Source organism: Motacilla alba, chromosome 17 (genome assembly GCF_015832195.1).
Source record: "Motacilla alba alba isolate MOTALB_02 chromosome 17, Motacilla_alba_V1.0_pri, whole genome shotgun sequence".
NCBI classification, from domain to species: domain Eukaryota; kingdom Metazoa; phylum Chordata; class Aves; order Passeriformes; family Motacillidae; genus Motacilla; species Motacilla alba.
The window spans coordinates 7,649,813-7,659,274 of record NC_052032.1 but is presented as its reverse complement, the minus strand read 5'-3'; the positions used below and the strand labels follow the sequence as shown (position 1 = coordinate 7,659,274).

At 53.3% G+C, this 9,462-nt stretch overlaps 1 long non-coding RNA gene across 1 annotated transcript; it reads left to right on the top strand.

The window, feature by feature from the left end:
- The first annotated feature begins 2,115 nt into the window (after positions 1-2,115).
- On the top strand, positions 2,116-8,002 carry LOC119709193. Its single transcript, XR_005259294.1, has 4 exons — positions 2,116-2,416; positions 2,962-3,234; positions 6,746-6,808; positions 7,777-8,002. It is a non-coding gene; the product is annotated as an uncharacterized LOC119709193 (long non-coding RNA).
- The last annotated feature ends 1,460 nt before the right edge of the window (positions 8,003-9,462 follow it).

Here is a 9,462-nt window from a genome sequence, read left to right as displayed (position 1 = left end):
TTTTGGTTATTAACTTTCCCATGTTAATTGGAATTATAATGAACTGCCTGCAGCTCTTTGATGCACACACACACACACACACACACATTGCCTGGCTTTATCCTGCGATACGCTGGCATTGCTTTATTAATTTATTAATAAAACATTGGTTTATTAATGTATTAATTTTATTATTTTATTTATTGGGTCCTGCCTCCCATCTGGGGTTCCCTCGGGGCTTGGCTTTCCTCCTGGTCCTTGCAGCAATGTCACAGGGGCAGATCCGCCTCCCCCAGCCCTGGGTAGGGAGAGGAAATGGATTCAGCTCGGCGTTTTAATGAGTCATCAACGCGAGCATCTCCCCGTTAAACCCGAGGAGGTTTTACTGTCCTAAGACACAGCCATTACTCAGGAATGCGTCAATTGATCCCGGCCCGTGTCTCCTTGCCGGGTGACCTGCTGCTCGCAGGGTTCGCTCTCTCATTCAGCCCCACCAGGCAAAAGGCCAAGGCACGGGGAGGGATGGAGAGCTGAGCTCTCCCAGGGGAGCCCCGTCCTCCCCCAGTGACTCCAGTGCACAGCCCGGTCCCCACCAGCCCTCCCACTGCTGCCAAAAAGCCTTAAAAGCCTTAAAAGCCCATCTGGATAGCAGGAGGCCGCTGGAGCTGCCTGGGGATGCTCCCAGCATGGCACCTCTGGGGTTCTGCTCCCTGGAGCCGTTCCTGGATCTGCACCTCACCCCAGCCACGGCTCTCTTCACCTTCCTGAAGGAGAATGCAGCACTTTCCCCTTTTCCTGAGGCTCCTGGAGACACCAAAGGCATCAGATGGATGTCCCTCATCCCCCAGCCCTGGTGCTGGAGCGTTACACGAGCCTGGCTGCCTTGCAGAAGCCCCATAGAACAGATTTTCGTCCTTCCCTATCCCTGATCTCCTCCAAGCAGATTCACCCACTTGTCCTCCTCTCTTGGCTCCGTTTCCTCATTGTAAAGAGAAGATGCTGAGCTGCCAAGCACGGCAGGAAGGCAAAGTGATCCTCACCGGGGGCAGGAGGGGGTCCTCAGCGAGCAAGTCCTGCCTCCCTCCATCAGAGGCGAAACCCCAGGTTGCTGGCATGTGCAAGTGGAGCTCCTGAGCTCTCCTGTACAGGAGGAATTTGCAGTGGAACAGCAGAACACGGGCAGGTCAGCTTGAAAACAGCTGAACTTTGCAGATAAGCGCTGAAAATTTATTTGAAGAGAGAGAAAAAAAAAATAAAAAATTATGTACATCTCTCTCTCTGCTCCCCTCCTTCAGTTTCTCCTGAGTCGTGGCTCATAAATCCAGGCGAGGAGTGAGGATCCAGCTTTCCACTCATTGCTCGGGGTGTTTATTTTAAGACTTCAAGGAGATGTAGAAACGCCAGAGTTTCCTGACTGGGAAGCTTATTCGGGAGCAGCGTCCCACGGGAGGGCTGCGGGGTGGGAGCCGTGGGTCCTGCCCTTTCCCCCGGGGCAGAGCAGCCACTCTGTGCCCGTGTGGGAGCTCCTGAGGAAGGGAATACCGGCAGGACCGTGCTGGAGATGGGACTCGGGTGTCCCCACACCCCTCATGCCCCTGTCCAGGCAGAAAAGCAGGAGAGATGCTCAGGAACACCTGGAGCAGGCTGGGCTGGATGCTGGACCTGCACCGGGTGTTGCCGAGCCCGGCTCTGCAGAGCCACACAGAGCCCAAACCCTGCTGGTGACAAAAATCCGTGGCTTTGAGGGAAAGCACCCCAAAGGCACCCAGCAGCCTGGCCGCGAAGCTGGTGCTCCCAGAGCCCGGCAGGGGCAGCGGGGGCTGGAACACGGGCTGCTCACAGGTACGGGATCAAACACGATTGATGCTCCGAATGAGAGGCTGGAGCAGGCAGCAGCCCCCCGAGCTATAATCCATTGCCTCGCTAACAGAAATGGAAATTCAATTTGGGCAAGGGCAGGGAGGGGAGGGGGGGGAAGGGGAGGGGAGGGAAGCTTTCTGTCTGCTCCTGCGGCTCTCCGTGCCCCGGGGCTCTGCTCTCCACAGCCCTGCCGGCCCCAGGATGGAATTTGCCGGGGTGCTGATGAGCTTTGGCAGCGCCCGACTCAGGCTGGAGCCGGGTGTGAGCAGGGGAAGCTGGGCTGGCACGCAGGGGGATGCTCACGCTCCGGTGACCCTGCAGGGATCAACGTGGGCCACTCCTCTGGCTAAATCCAGCAGATCGGAGCTGTGGAGCAGCCCCACGACTCCCAGGATCTGTTCCATCACACCCCAAGGTGGGGAGGATTGTTTATCATCCTTCCCAGAGAATGTCTTTGCCCAGTCCTGTTCCCATGAGGAATCAGAAGGGATCTGCAGCTGCTCGTGGGGGTTTTTTTGTGCACCAGGAGGGCACTGGGGATGCCAATCCGAGTTTCAATTGCCCAGCAAGGGTACAGGTGAGTGTCTGCCCGCTCTAAAGTAGCTTTAGTGTCCCTGTGTCACCTGGGCCACCGCGAGCTGTGAGGTTCTGCAGGGATTTCCACGTGTGACAGCAGCCTGGGCTGTTTTAACTCACAGATGAGCCATGTGCCAGCCCGGACAGGACACTTGGGGGTGACAGTGATCCAGCAGGGATGGGTGGGAATGGCCCTGGACACTTGGGGGTGACAGTGATCCAGCAGGGATGGGTGGGAATGGCCCTGGACACTTGGGGGTGACAGTGATCCAGCAGGGATGGGTGGGAATGGCCCTGGACACTTGGGGGTGACAGTGATCCAGCAGAGAAGGGTGGGAATGGCCCTGGACATGTGAAGGTGACTGTGATCCGGGGATGATGGGATGCTGGATCATCCCTGATCCAGCAAGGATGGGTGGGAAGAGCCATTCCTTCCTCCTTGCCCTGAGTTCATGCCCTACAGCCCAAATGCTGTAACGTCCCCCTTGCCAAGCCTCTGCTTGTTCCACTTTCTTGCTTTCTCCCAACCTGTTTTGCCTTCCTCAGAACCAGATTTTCTTTATTTTACACCGTGGAAGAAACCTTTTGCCTCATGTCCCACCAGGATCACATCCAAAGGGGAACCAGCCCTGGACCTCCCCACTGAGCCACTCACCACAAATTAGGAACAGAACTGGACCTGAGCTGCTCTCTACAGCTCAGTCTCTGCTCCTGCTCTGGCCCTGAAGGTGAGGACTGCACTGCCCTGGCTGAGAAGCTCCATCCCATCTGCCTCTCCCCCTGCTCCAGCCATGCGCCCCCAGATCTGCAGAGCCAAAGGTGGGTGTGTGGGCTAAGCCACGGTGATGGCACAGCAGGAGAAAGGCCAAAATTACCCCAAAATTACCACTATTTGCTCTTTGGGAGGTGGTACTGCCCTACCAGGTGCTCCAGGCTGGGTGAGCAGCCAGGCCCCTTCCCAGCAGAGCATCCCAGAGAAATTCCCTCCCCAGTGCTGCCGCAGCTGAGGCACCTAATGAGATCTCCTCGCCTGTGCTTGCTATATTAGGGTTTCCATGGATATGGTGTCACAAACACTGGGCTGTGGCTTTGTTATATAAACAGGAGAGATTGCCACAAATACCCAAAATATCTGAAAAGGACAGGAAGAGACAAAAGCGTTCTCTGGGTGTGTTCATGAAGCGTTGTGTGATCCAGGGGATAGTGCCAGTGGGAGGTGGGAGAGCTCTGAGGGAGCTTTGGGAAGCGGAGTTTATCTGAGGGGTGGTCTCTGACTCAGCAGCTCTGGAGACTCACCCTGATCCTCAGTGGGATGTTTTGAAATGAGCAAAAAGGTGCTGCTGGCTGGGCTGCTCCTGCTCTGCTCGTGCCTGAGGGCTGGGCTGGGCTCCTGGTGTGACTGGCATCCTTCTCCATGAGCAAGTTCATCCTCACTGAGCCTCACTGAGATCTTGGTCATCCCCTGTTCCTGCCATATGCAAGGAAATCCTGCTTCCTGCTGGGGCCAGGGCTGCTGATGGTGGTGGGGACACACAGCCAAAAACTCTCCCAGGACTGCCCACACCTGGCAGGACCAGCTCATTTTTTACCGTTTCAGGTGCAAAAAGTCCCTTTTGTACAGTCAAAAGGATCGTGTAATGCGAGGGGAAAGCTGCTCTGGAATGGAGGTGGGATGTAAGGGACACAGAGACATCAGGGTGGCTAAAATTGTATTGCACTCCCACTCCCCTGCCAATAACAACACCAGAAATAAAGTGGCTTTGCAATAACCATCTCCACGCGTTGGAACACAGATTCACGTGTCCCCGCAAAAGATGCTCCAGGCAGGATCAACTCTGCTCCAGCCTCGCTCTGCAGAGGACCAATGGGAAGCTGGGCCCAGTCCTCCCAGGGGTGATGACTCTTCCCCCAGCAGGTGCAACCCCAAGCTCCACCAGCGCCTCCCTTTTCCCACCCTCCATGCTCTGCTGAGGTGACATTCCCAGCCCGTGGCTGTGTCAGCTCATTCCTGGCCTTCCAGATGCCTTCCACCATGGGATGAACATCCATCCATCCATCCTTCATCTATCCATCCATCATCCATCCATTCATCCATCATCCATCCATCATCCATCCATCCATCCATCCATCATCCATCCATTCATCCATCATCCATCCATCATCCATCCATCCATCCATCCATCACCCATCCATCCATCCATCCATCCATCCATCATCCATCCATCATCCATCATCCATCATCCATCCATCATCCCTCATCCATCCATCCATCATCATCCATCATCCATCATCCATCCATCCATCATCCATCATCCATCATCCATCCATCCATCATCCATCATCCATCCATCATCCATTATCCATCCATCCATCCATCCATCATCCATCATCCATCCATCCATCCATCATCCATCATCCATCATCCATCCATCCATCATCCATCATCCATCCATCATCCATTATCCATCCATCCATCATCCATCCATCATCCATCCATCCATCCATCCATCATCCATCCATCATCCATCCATCCATCCATCATCCCTCATCCATCCATCCATCATACATGCATCATCCATCATTCATCCATCATCCATCCATCCATCCATCCATCCATCCATCCATCCATCCCTCATCCATCCATCATCCATCCATCATACATGCATCATCCATCATCCATCCATCCATCCATCCATCCATCCATCCATCCATCCATCCATCATCCATCATCCATCCATCCATCCATCCACTTGTTTTCTCTCCTCTCTCTCTCTCTGTGAATCCAAGCTGACACCTTTCCAAGCTTCATCACCCCACCTGTGGTGGAGAATCCCAAATTCCACAAGATCTGTTTTATCCTTTAAAAACCACACCAAATCCCGGTTTCCCCTCTTCAGACACAGAAGCCCCTGCACTCCTCCATTACCAGCCACCCCTGATTTCACAGCACCACTCTTCATTTCCCTGAGGAGCTCTCTCCCACCCCTGCAGTGGGACTTCTCCCCTGAGAATTCTCCTCCACTTTGGTTGGAAATGACAGCAAAAGGAGCTGGAATTGCTGTGGGCACGGCTCCGGGGCTGCCTGCCACACGAACTTCCAGGGGGTGGGTTGGTGCTGAGCCCTCCTGCACGGGGCTCTGCTCTCAGCGCCGCCCTTTCTTCTTGCTCTTCCTCTGGCCCTCATTTGCTGGCACTGAGCTGCTCCCTGAGGATCCCACAGCATGGAGAGGAGCAGATCCAGGAGAGGCCAAGAGAGCCCGAGGAGTTTGGAGATGGAGCTTCACCAGCTCAGAAAAGGGCTGGAGCATTGGATGGCAAAGGCTGCAGGCCCTGCTGCTTGAGGTTTGGGGTGCACAGCTTAGCAGAAGGACTATTAAAGATTAGAAATTGTGGATAAATGAGATTTCCTTTGGAAAACTCAATGTGGCTTCTGTACAGGGAGGATTTGCCCTACAAACCTCTTGACAAGCTCAGGAAGCTTGAAAGGGAAGGTGTTTCCAGGAATCCTTGGGTTTTCAAGGCTGTGACAAAAAGGCTCTGCCTTTTTCCCAACCTTGCCCAGATACTCATGGAAGGATTAGTCCCCCCACGGAAGGATTAAAGTTAGTCAGGCTCATCCTTTGGCACCCTGAGGTTGTCACCTCTCAGAGTGACATGTGGCAGATGTGTCCCCAGGGCACCTTCAGCTCCTGCCTGAAGCCATGGCACTGGATGCAAGGGGACAGCAAGCAAGGCCCCAGTTTGGGGCAGTTGTTTTGGGGCTGTGTTAAAAGCCGGGTGGCTCTGACATCGTGGGGGGCTAAAGCAGGTGCAGAGAGGTGGCTGTGGAAGAGCACAAAGCTGGGAATCACTGCTGTTCTCAGCAATATAAAATTCTGCGATTAAGTGAAGGTGACTGAGGTGCTGCAGACAGGAGGACGAGGCAGTGAGGACTTTTCAGGCTGCTTCCATGAATATTTGGGATCAGCTCGGAGACCATCCAAGAGAAGGAACCTCCATAATCGTGGGGAAGAGGCAGAGAAAAGCACCTGGTCCCTCCATGAGGACCAGAGGGTGGCTGGCGCTGTGAGCTGAGCCTCAGAGCATCCTGCTGCAGCCTCCTCCTGCAAAACTCCACACACAGGGTCCTGTCACTGCCAGGGAGCTCCAGGTAAAAACAAATGCCAGAGGGAAGCTGAGGAAAAGGCTCTGTCCTTAGGAATGGGGAGGGAGGGTGCTTGGCAGGTGATGCCAATGTTGTGTTGCCACTGTACCCAAACCCACTCCCAGGGTCTGCCACCCTCAGAGTTGGATTAGAGAGCCCTAACTCTGGGTTTTCCTCTTGGCACAGAGCCCTGCACGAGCAGTGGGATCCTCTAGCAATATTAAGAGCCCTTTTGCTGCTGTGTTTCAGGTTAGTGTCTATTTTATTGCATCTCTGGAAGGCCACATGCTTGGTGTGTGTCACATCCACCCCACTGCAGTTGCCAAAGGAGTTTTGAGGATAAAAACATCACCAGCATCCCCCAGACTGGTGTGTTCCCCTGGGAATACACACAGGGGGCTGGGCAGTGCTCCAGCAGCCCATTGCTCCCAGCAGTGCCCGGGTTTGGCTGTGGGTTGTGCTCACAGATCAGTCTCAGGTGGAAGATTCCTCCAGGGTCAGGAAAAACAAAGGGGAACCGGCCCTGGGGATGGAGCAAGCTGGAGGTGGGGCAAAAAAAACCCCATAGAGATCAGCCTTGGATGCTGAGTGATGGGAAGATCATAAAATATCCCTGGGTAGTTTGATGCCAAGTTCTGAGTCAAAGCAGAAAGCCAAGAATTTGGGGTTGCAGGAGTGGGAGGACACAAAATCACTGAAGGATTGGCACTGGGAATAACCCAGGGGTGGAGGGAAGCAGGTGAGCACAACCTGAGCTCTGCACTACTTCAAACCCACAGATGATTTGGCTCCTGGCTGCTGCTGGGTCTGTTTCTCCCACAGACTTGGCAGGCACAGGACACTTCCCAAATGTTGGGGTTGATGAAAGTTGTGGCTGGCCAGCTGCCAGGTCTCGAGGCTATCAACTGGCTCCCAAACTGTGGATGCTAATTAGCACTTCCCTTCTGTAAAAATTTCTGTTGCAAAGTCTGGGGAATCTGTGTTTGTACAGCCCAGACCGTGCTCACCGTGGAGGTCTTGTACATCGGTGCAAGAAATACATTGTGAAAACATTTTTCTCCTTCACAGAATTCTGATTTCCCAGAATTGCTCTTAGGGTAAGCAAACCTCATGTTAAAGTCCAAAAAAACAAGCTCTGTACTCTCTCAAGGCAGCCCAAGCATTTGCTAAGTCCTTGTTATAACATTGCTTTTTCTTGCTTCTCATCCTGGGCTCAGCTCCGTGAGAATTGCTTTGACATCTCCCTGGGAAGCAAGGAGGATGTTTATTGCAGTACCTGAGGCCAGGCAGTGAAACCAAAGTGGATGGGCCAAGCAGAGAACCTCCATCGTTCATATTTCTGAGCAACTATACAGTGACAAATCGCCAGACGATGACGTTTGACCTGCACAAGTAATAAAAAGCTAAAATTGGTTGGGTTTTTTTTAAAGCACAGCCCTTCAATATCTTCTGCACGTGGTTCAAGCAACCTTGAAGAAAAACTCAACAGCAACCACAGCACAGTTCAGTATGAAGTGATTTGATAGAATAATTAAATAATAATTGTCTTAAGTTTGTCTTTAAAGACAAACTGTGATTTTTCCCCCCTCACCTTCATTTCTTGTCATCACAGCGAGTGCTTGTCCTTTCAGATCTCTGCAGAGGCTTTTGAACTGCGTGTAAAGTGTGCTGGAATTGCTGGAGGTGATCAGTTTATTTGGGGAGCAATTAATTAAACACAACTGTTTCCCTCTGTATAGATTAAAGGAGTGCTACGAGCGATAGCATCTCGAAAAGAGCAGATGTGCTATAAAAACTCTGATTATTCTCATCAGCTGAGAGGGACAGAAAAGTATCGATGGGCTGGAACTGCTGATGAGAAAAATTAAGTTAGTTCTTGGGAATGAGTTTCACCGCCAGGGAAATGAATGCTGCAGGACGGCAGTCACACATCCCAATGGACAGAGACCATCCAGGGGCCTGCAGAAGGGTCCCTGCGGCACCAGGAGTGGGACAGCTTGGGTGGCAAGAGCCAAGGGTGGTGGCAGAGCCTCCTAAGACACACTGAGCATCCTCTGTGCCCAGGGGAGCTCTGCAGGGAGCCCGGGGACCAGGGGAGCTCAGGGAGAGCTGGGGCAGCGTGTGCCCCCCGTCACACCAGCTTGGGGCTGGGGGACAACCTCCACATCTCCTGTGGTGCTGCTTCTGCAGGTTGCCCGCCTGCTAGAGGGGTAATGCCCCTCTAGGATTCAGGTTTTGCCTCCAGTTTTGCTTTTTCCAGCTCTGAAGAGTCATCACTACCCCAGCGTTAAGGAAATCTTGTGAATCACCGCTGCTGAAAATCACCACTTCGGGAAAAAGCTGTGGATGAGGGCTCCAAGCTGAGGTTCTGCTGGAATGGGCATGGATTTGGGAAGAGGAGAATCATTCCCTGTTCTGTCCATGAAACCAAAACCAGCTGAAAGCCCAGCACAGCCCCTGGAAAACAGAGCAGGGAACAAACACACGTCACCTGTAAAATGCCCTGGGGGCTGTGTGGGATCAAACAGGGGGTGCTGTGGGGGTTGCCTTGGCTTTGTCCCTGCCCTGGCCATGGGGAGGGGGATTCTTTCCTGTGCCAGCACTGGGGGTGAAGCTCTCTACTCCAAACCAGCATCCCCTGGCTCCATGGTGGGTGACATGGCTCTGTAAAGGGGTGACACAGCTCTGTAAAGGGGTGACACAGCTCTGTAAGGGGGTGACATGGCTCTGTAAAGGGGTGACACAGCTCTGTAAGGGGGTGACACAGCCCTGTAATAGGGTGACATGGCTTTGTGAGAGGGTGACACAGCTCTGTAAAGGAGTGACATGGCTTGGTAAGGGGGTGACACAGTTCTGTAAGGGGGTGACACAGCTCTATAAGGGGGTGACACAGCTCTGTAAGG